This window comes from Pristiophorus japonicus, chromosome 4 (genome assembly GCF_044704955.1).
Source record: "Pristiophorus japonicus isolate sPriJap1 chromosome 4, sPriJap1.hap1, whole genome shotgun sequence".
Lineage (NCBI taxonomy): Eukaryota > Metazoa > Chordata > Chondrichthyes > Pristiophoridae > Pristiophorus > Pristiophorus japonicus.
In genome coordinates, this window is record NC_091980.1 from 116181837 (window position 1) to 116191140 (window position 9304).

Below are 9304 nucleotides of genomic sequence, written 5' to 3' on the forward strand. Positions count from 1 at the left end.
AACTCTCACCATTCAAGCAAAGCGTTCATTTATGGGCTGCTTACATAACAGTTTTGTTGCTGCGTAACTATCATGGGGCTTCTCCTGCGGTGTAGGGGTGGGTGGTGTCATGGGTTCATCGCCAGACTCCTGCTCGTCCTCCTCTTCCTCCCCTTCCTCTTCCGCTTCTTTTTCTGCCTTGTTCCCGCTATCCTGAGGTTGTCCTGCAGTCCCCTGTGGCAATTCCTGTCCCTTTCTGATTGCTAAGTTGTGCAACATGCAACACACCACAATGAACTCCGCGACCTGCTCAGGGTGGTATTGTAGGCTGCCTCCAGAGTGGTCCAAGCATCTGAAGCGTTGCTTCAGCATTCCAATTGTCTTTTCGACGACATTGCGTGGAGGGGGGTCAAGAGGCAGGTGATGAGGCCATATCCTTTGTCACCAAGCATCCAGCATTGACTTTGTGGCTGACTCTTAAAGAAGTCTGAGACAATGCTCCCACGCAAGATGTGCGCATCATGAATGCTCCCTGGAAAATTAGCATTTACTGCCATGATTATTTGCTTGTGGTCGACAACGAGCTGCACGTTCAGGTAGTGAAATCCCTTTTGGTTCCGAAATACCTCTGCATCCTCTAAAGGTGCTCGCAGGGTGATGTGCGTACAGTCTATTGCACCCTGGACCTTAGGGAAGTTTATTATTCTCGAGAAACCCAAAGCCCTCTCACTCTGTGCCTCCCTGGTCATTGGGAAGTTTATAAAGTCACCTGCCGAATGCAGCAATGTGTGGCGTGCTGAGAGATGCAGCAAATATCGCCAGCTGATGCCTGAAAGGAGCCCGATGCATAGAATAAAAATGCCGCCATAACCTTAACCTCAACAGGCAGTGCTGTCCTGATGGTGCTGGTAGGCTGCAGGTCTCCCTTAATTACCTGGCATACCTGATTGATGACCTCCTTTCGGAAGCACAGCCTTCTAATGCACGCTTTATCGGACCACTTATCCCTGTAAATGCGTTGGGAGTAAGGTCTCCTTCTCCTCAGCAGTCTGCTATCTCTTTGTTTGGGCACATAATGGTCTTCAATGAACGTTCTTCCAGATCTATTCCGTAGCATGCAATTAGTTAGCAATATTGGCAGAGAAATTGCAGGCCCCATTCCTTTAAAAGTCCTCTAAACTGTCATATAAATTATTAAATTTTCCTTAAACAGTCATAAAACTAATCCAGATAGATTACAATACCCTCAGATTATGAGCATTGATTTCAAACACCCTTAAAATCCACTCACGAATAATTTTAATGCTCCCTCCAATGAAAAGCAGCCTTTTCTTCAAGTTTATCTGTTTTAAAACATGGTGGTCATACCGCTGGGATAAGGGGCTAGAATTTTTATTGAGACCGCCTGTTAACCGCCCGTTTACCGCCTAAATATGCTCGAAATGGAAATTACCGCACGTTACCACCCGTTATCTGCCCGTTTAACGCCCGGATATCGCCAGCGGTAATTTCAGTTACCGTTGCCATTGCTGCAGATTGCCCGCCCACTTTTTCCAACCAAAAAATGCAGAAACATCCCCCCGAGCGCAAAATTTTCCGATTCACCCGTTGTTAATGTCATGTATTCAACTATCATTGTAACCCATGTATAAGCTGACCTAAGTTGTACACCTTGAGAACATTGACCACAAGGGGTGAACTTGTGGGAGACACTCCTAACCTGGACTTTCAGGTATAAAAGGGGAAGCTCCACCCACCTTCATCACTTGAGGTGTCGGTAATAAAGGTAACTGGTCACAGAGTGACCTTCTCTCAAGTTTGGGTCTCATGTGCATTTATACTGTCTAGTAAGGACATATCATTGGTGACGAGAAACTGGGATTTAAACCACGCGAGCATGGCCACTATCAGCTCAGAAGAGAGGTACTGTGTTGGTGATGATTGGGACAACTTTATTGAGAGACTACAGCAAAGTTTTGTTACTAAGGAATGGTTGGGACAGGATTCGGCCGACAAACGCAGGGCTCATCGCCTGACGGTTTGTGCATCCAGAACGTACTCCCTGATGAAGGACCTTCTAGCGCCAGAGAAGCCGGCGGACAAGACATTCGAAGAGCTCAGTAAGTTGATCGGGGAACACCTTAAACCAGTGAGCAGCATGCACATGGCGAAATACTGGTTTTACATGCACCGGCGGCGAGAAGGGCAAAGCGTTCCTGACTTCGTGGCAGATCTCCGGCGACTGGCGAGCCTATGTAAGTTCACAAATGCATGCAGAGCGGAGATGCTGCGAGACTTTTTTATTGGGGGCATCGGGCACGCTGGGGTTTTCAGGAAACCGATTGAGATCAAAGACTTGACCTTGGAAGCAGCGGCTCTGATAGCCCAAACATTTATCTCAGGGGAGGAAGAGACTAGAATGTTGTATGACAAAAATCTTGGCTCAAATGCAGCAAACGACCAGGGAGTCAACATGTTAATGCGGCACACAGTTCTCCAGAACAGGGGCAATCGGACATGCCCGAGTATGTAGTCGAACCCAAAGGGGGAATTCAACAGAGACAATGGCTAGCTGAACGGCGATTCATTCCATTGCAAGGGACAATGAGGCCAGTAATGGGGCCATCAACACCTGTCAATGGTGTGTTTAAGGACAGTTACAGAGACAGTCAGAGACAATCGACTGGTAATGGAACTTTTGTTTCCAACAATGGCTCATGTTGGAGGTGTGGAGGCAAACACACAGCCAGAGCTTGCAGGTATCAGCAATATACCTGCAGAAACTGCAACGGCAGCGGTCACTTGGCACGTATGTGCAGGAAGCCTGCAGCCAGGTTGATGTACGAGGAGGATGAGCCCAATGTATGTCCTACGAGGCCAAATGGACACTGGGGGAACTCGCTGGAAGCTGAAGTTCAGCGAGTTCATGTGGAGCACATACACAGTTCATACACTAGGACGCCACCGATAATGATGAAAGTGCTCCTTAATGGCATCCCAGTATCAATGGAACTAGACACGGGGGCCAACCAGTCCCTGATGAGTATCAAACAGTTCGACAAATTGTGGACGTTCAAGGCCAGGACGTCAAAATTATTGCCGATTGACGCACAGCTACGGACATGTACAAAGGAGATCATTCTGGTGCTAGGCAGCGCCATGATAGTCGTGACCCACAAAGATTCAGAAAACAGGTTGCCACTCTGGATTGTGCCGGGGGATGGTCCCGCACTACTGGGGAGGAGTTGGCTTGCTGCCATGAACTGGAAATGGGGCGATGTCAATGCAATTTCTTCTATGGAGCGAGTATCATGCTCACAGGTCCTGGACAAATTTGACACATTATTTCAACCCGGCATCGGCACTTTTATGGGGGCTAAGGTAGTGATTCACATAAACCCGGATGCCAGGCCAGTACACCACAAGGCCAGAGCGGTGCCATACGTGATGCGGGAAAAGATAGAATGCGAATTGGACCGCCTGCTGAGGGAAGGCATCATCTCGCCGGTCGAATTCAGTGACTGGGTGTGCCCGATCGTGCTGGTGCTCAAGGCGGATGGGTCGGTCAGGATATGTGCCGATTACAAGGCCACAATCAATCGGGTGTCACTCCAAGACCAGTACCCGCTACCGAGAGCGGAGGAACTCTTTGCGACGCTATCTGGTAGCAAACTTTTTTCAAAATTGGACCTGACCTCAGCTTACATGACCCAGGAGCTGCAAGTGAGTCGAAGAAGCTGACCACCATCACGACACACAAGGGGTTGTTTGAGTACAACAGATGTCCGTTCGGGATTCGTTTGGCCGCCGCGATCTTTCAGCGAAATATGGAAAGCCTCCTCAAGTCGATTCCAAGGACTGTGGTTTTTCAGGACGACATCTTCATCACGGGTCGCGATACTGAAGAACACCTCCACAACCTGGAGGAGGTGCTACGCAGACTGGACCGGGTAGAGCTGCAACTGAAAAAGGCGAAGTGCGTCTTCTTAGCTTCAGATTTAGAATTCCCAGGGAGGAGGGTAGCAGCAGACGGGATCAGACCCACAGCGTCCAAAACGGAAGCAATCCAGAGAGCACCCAGACCCCGTAACATGATGGAGCTGCGTTCGTTCCTGGGCTCCTGAACTATTTTGGTAACTTTCTTCCCAAATTGAGCACACTGTTAGAGCTGCTACACGTGCTCCTACGCAAAGGTCGTGAATGGGTCTGGGGGGGACAGCCAGGAAAGGGCTTTTGATAGAGCACACAATTTGTTATGCTCCAACAAACTGTTGACGTTATATGACCCGTGTAAGAAACTTGTTCTAACGTGCGATGCATCGTCCTATGGGGTCGGCTGTGTGTTGCAGCATGTGAATGCCAATGGTCAGTTACAGCCGGTAGCTTATGCCTTCAGAAGTCTGTCCCAGGCAGGAAGGGGCTATGGGATGGTAGAAAAGGAAGCGCTAGCATGTGTATATGCAGTAAAAAAAAATGCACCAGTACCTGTTTGGCAGGAAATTTGAGCTGGAGACAGATCACAAACCCCTAATGTCCCTTTTGGCCGACAACAAGGCCATAAATGCGAATGCATCGGCCCGCATACAGAGGTGGACACTTACATTAGCTGCCTATGACTACACAATTCGGCACAGACCGGGCACTGAAAACTGTGCCGATGCACTCAACAGGCTCCCACTAGCCACCACTGAGGGGGCAACTGAGCATGATGCTGAGATGGTCATGGCTGTTGAAGCTTTCGAAAGCGAAGGCTCACCTGTGACAGACCGTCAGATTAAAATCTGGACAAATAAAGACCCGCTACTGTCTTTAGTTAAGAAATGTGTCCTGAAAGGGGACTGGGCAGCCACGTACGGGGCATGCCCTGAGGAATTTAAACCGTTTCATCGGCGCAAGGATGAACTCTCGATTCAGGCCGATTGCCTACTGTGGGGAAACCGTGTAGTCATGCCCCAGAAGGGCAGAGAGGTCTTTATCAGAGAACTTCACAATGAGAACCCGGGCATTGTCATGATGAAGGCAATTGCCAAGTCACACATTTGGTGGCCAGGGATAGATGCAGACCTGGAACTTTGTGTTCGCAGGTGCAACACGTGTGCTCAGCTGGGCATCGCACCCAGGGATGCCCCCCTTAGCCCCTGGTCCTGGCCCGCCAAGCCATGGTCACGCATCCATGTGGACTACGCAGGTCCTTTCATGGGAAAAATGTTTTTTGGTTGTAGACGCCTACTCCAAATGGATTGGGTGTGCCATTTTAAATTCAAGCACATCCTCTGCCACAGTAGAAAGTCTACGGGCAATGGTCCACCGGATGTCTTGGTCAGCAACAATGGCCCGTGCTTCACAAGCACTGAATTCCAGGAATTCATGGCAGGCAATGGAATCAACCATGTCAGAATGGCACCGTTCAAGCCGACCTCAAACGGCCAGGTGGAACGAGCAGTGCAGATAATCAAACAGGGGATGCTCAGAATCCAAGGGGGTTCCCTACAAACCTGCTTATCACACCTCCTGTTGGCCAATAGATCCCGACCACACTCGCTCACAGGGGTTCCACCCGCAGAGCTGCTAATGAAAAGGACGCTCAAAACCAGGTTATCCCTTATACACCAAACTATGAAAGAAATTGTTGACAGCAGGCGTCAGTCACAATGTGACTACCATGACAGGAATGCGAGGGCGCGATGTATTGATGTCAATGACCCTGTTTTTGTCCTTAATTACGCTGCAGGGCCCAAATGGCTTGCAGGCACTGTGATTGCCAAAGAGAGGAATAGAGTTTTGGTAGTTAAACTTACCAATGGACAAATCTGGCGCAAACACGTGGATCAAACTAAAAGGAGGTTCAGCAACCCCATAGAAGAAGCAGAGGAAGAACACGACGTAGAGTTTACTCCACCACAGGTGACCGAAGACCGGAACCAAGTGAAGGAGAGCCCAGTCACTGTGGGCAGTCCAGCAGGTCTGAGGCACTGCAAACAGCAGACACTCAGGCCAGCACCCAACAACTGGAGCCCCAACTCAGGTGCTCTACTAGGGAGCGTAAACCACCAGAGAGACTTAACCTGTGATCCCAATAAGACTTTGGGAGAGAGGTGATGTCATGTATTCAACTATCATTGTAACCCATGTATAAGCTGACCTAAGTTGTACACCTTGAGAACATTGACCACAAGGGGGTGAACTTGTGGGAGACACTACTAACCTGGACTTTCAGGTATAAAAGGGGAAGCTCCACCCACCCTCATCACTTGAGGTCTTGGTAATAAAGGTAACTGGTCACAGAGTGACCTTCTCTCAAGTATGGGCCTCGTGTGCATTTATACTGTATAGTAAGGACATATCAGTTACTCCCTGCTATTGCTGAGGAAACGTACCGTCCATTTTTTAGGTATTTAACATGCCTTATCCCAGCGTTATGCCTCCATCTTTGGAAATCTTTGTTTTGTGGGGGTAAAGGCTGTGTTAAGTTGCCAGCAGCCTGAAATTGATTTTTGAGTGATTTTGAGTGATTCCTGGAGTAGTTAATAAGGGATTTTGATTTTGATTATATTTTGGATAATAATACCATTGACTTTAATTCTTTTGTAGACATCTGAACATTTTTGAGTATTTAAAAGAAATGGGGCCTATAGTTTCACTGCCAATATTACCGACTACTTATATGATGCAGAATAGAGCTGGGAGAAGGTTTGTTGAAGAGCGCTATGTGCCCAATCAAATAGGATGCAGACTCGTGAGGAGGAGAAGACCTTACCCTCAATGAAATTACAGTGAGCACTATTTGTAACTGCACCTGACTGATATGCAGTGTGTTTGAAGGCTGCGTTTCCGAAAAGAGGTCATCACTGAGATATGTCATTAAGGCAGATGGGCAACTTACCAGCACCATCAGCACCGCAATGCCTGTCGAGGTGAAGGTGACTGCTGCACTTTCTTTCTATGCATCCGGCTCATTTCAGGCATCAGCTGGTGATAAATGCGTAATCTCTCAGTATGCCACACATCGCTGCATTTGCCAGGTAACTGATGCGCTTTATGCACACAGGATGGATATTAACTTTCCAATGATCAGGGAGGCACAGAGTGAGTGGGCTTTGGGTTTTTTGAGAATAGCAAACTTCCCTAAGGTCCAGGGTGCAATAGACTGTATGCACATCGCCCTGCTAGCACCTTTAGAGGAAGCGGAGGTGTACCGAAACCGAAAGGGATTCTACTCCCTGAACGTGCAACTTGTTGTCGACCTCAAGCAAATAATCATGGCAGTAAATGCCAATTTTCCAGGGAGCATCCATGACGCATACATCTTGCGTGAGAGCACTGTCTCTGACCTGTTTAAGAATCAGCCACAAGGTTACTGCTGGATGCTGGGGAATAAAGGATACGGCCTTGCCAGCTAGCTCATGACCCCCTGCGCAATCCCTAGACGAAAGTCGAGAAGCGCTACAACGAAAGCCATATAGCCACATGAAATATCGTCGAAAAGACAATTGGAGTGCTGAAGCAATGCTTCTGAAGTCTGGACCACTCCGGAGGCAGCCTGCAATACTTTCCTGAGCAGGTCGTTGAGTTCATTGTGGTGTGATGCATGTTGCACAACTTAGCTGTCAAGAGGGGACAGGAATTGCCTGATGGGACTGCCGGACCACCTCAGGAGAGCGGGGTGGAGGAAGAGGACGAGGAGGAAGACAGGGACATCGAGGAGGTCGATGGGCTTGGCGACGAACCCATGCCACCACCGCCCCCCCCCCCCCCCCCCCACCGCCCCAACCCCACAGGGGAAGCCTCGTGGTGCTTTAACAACTGCAAAACTGTTATGTCAGAAATGAACGCTTTTCTTGAACATTGAGAGTTACATTTCACCCTTGTAAGGCCATGTGTATAACCCTTACAATGTTTGTTAACCTTCATTTTCCAGAAGTGAGTGAGACACTGTATAATAATGGTTCAGTTGAATATTTTTTTATATAAATGTTGTAATTTGAAATGAACTTTAACAAGTTTAAATAAAATAAATAAAATAATAACTAATTGTATTCAATGAAAATTTTACAAAACAAAACCATATAGTCAACAACAACAACAACAACAACATCAACAATCAGTAAAAACAACACCTCCCCTACCCCCACCCTCCCAGGATTCAACCTGCGGCCACCTTTCCCAACGCCTTTCCTCCCCAATCACCCCCTGACTCTTGGCCCAGCCCTCCTCCTCTTGTTATTGCTAACCCTGGCCCAACCCATGTCGGGACCAGGGTGTCGTGCAGCAGAGCACCTCGACGCAGCTACTGTGGTGATGGTGGGGGCGGGGGGGGGGGGTGGGATGACAATGGCAGCGCTCTATGTGGGGGTTCTGGAGAAGCTGGGGGTGTTGAGGACCTGCCTTTAAAGTCGGAAGAAAGTACTTTCGCCCGACGATCAGGTGCTGTTGCCATTGGTGGTATGGCACCTTGGGGTGCAGTGCCATATTCCAAGACCGTCGATTGCCGCATAGCATTGGCATTGACAGACTGGTTATTCTCCCTCACCGCCGCAATCAGCTCCGCCATGTCCTCTGATTGACGTACTGCTAATGTGGCAATGTTGGCGGACAACCCAACAATAGCCTGGAGGAGCTCTTGACTCACGTCGATGCTCATCCTAGACAGTCCCACCATGTCCAAGTTCGCATAAGAACATACGAGCATAAGAAATAGGAACAGAAGTAGGCCATATGGCCCATTGAGCCTGCTCCACCATTCAGTACGATCATGGCTGATCCGATCATGGATTCAGGTCCACCTCCCTGCCCGTTCCCCATAACCCTTTATTCCCTTATCGTTTAAAAAACTGTCTCTTTCTTTCTTAAATTTATTCAATGTCCCAGCTTCCACAGATCCACAAACCTCTGAGAGAAGAAATTTCTCCTCATCTCAGTTTTAAATGGGCGGCCCCTTATTCTCAGATCATGCCCTCTAGTTCTAGTCTCCCCCATCAGTGGAAACATCCTCTCTGCATCCACCTTGTCAAGCCCCCTCATAATCTTATACATTTCAATAAGATCACCTCTCATTCTTCTGAATTCCAATGAGTAGAGGCACAACCTACTCAACCTATCCTCATAAGTCAACCTAGTGAACCTTCTCTGAACTGCCTCCAAAGCAAGTATATCCTTTCGTAAATATGAAAACCAAAACTGCACACAGTATTCCAGGTGTGGCCTCACCAATACCCTGTACAACTGTAGCAAGACTTCCCTGTTTTTATACTCCATCCCCTTTGCGATAAAGGCCAAGATTCCATTTAGGGTTAGGGTTACTGATCACTTGCTGTATCTGCATATT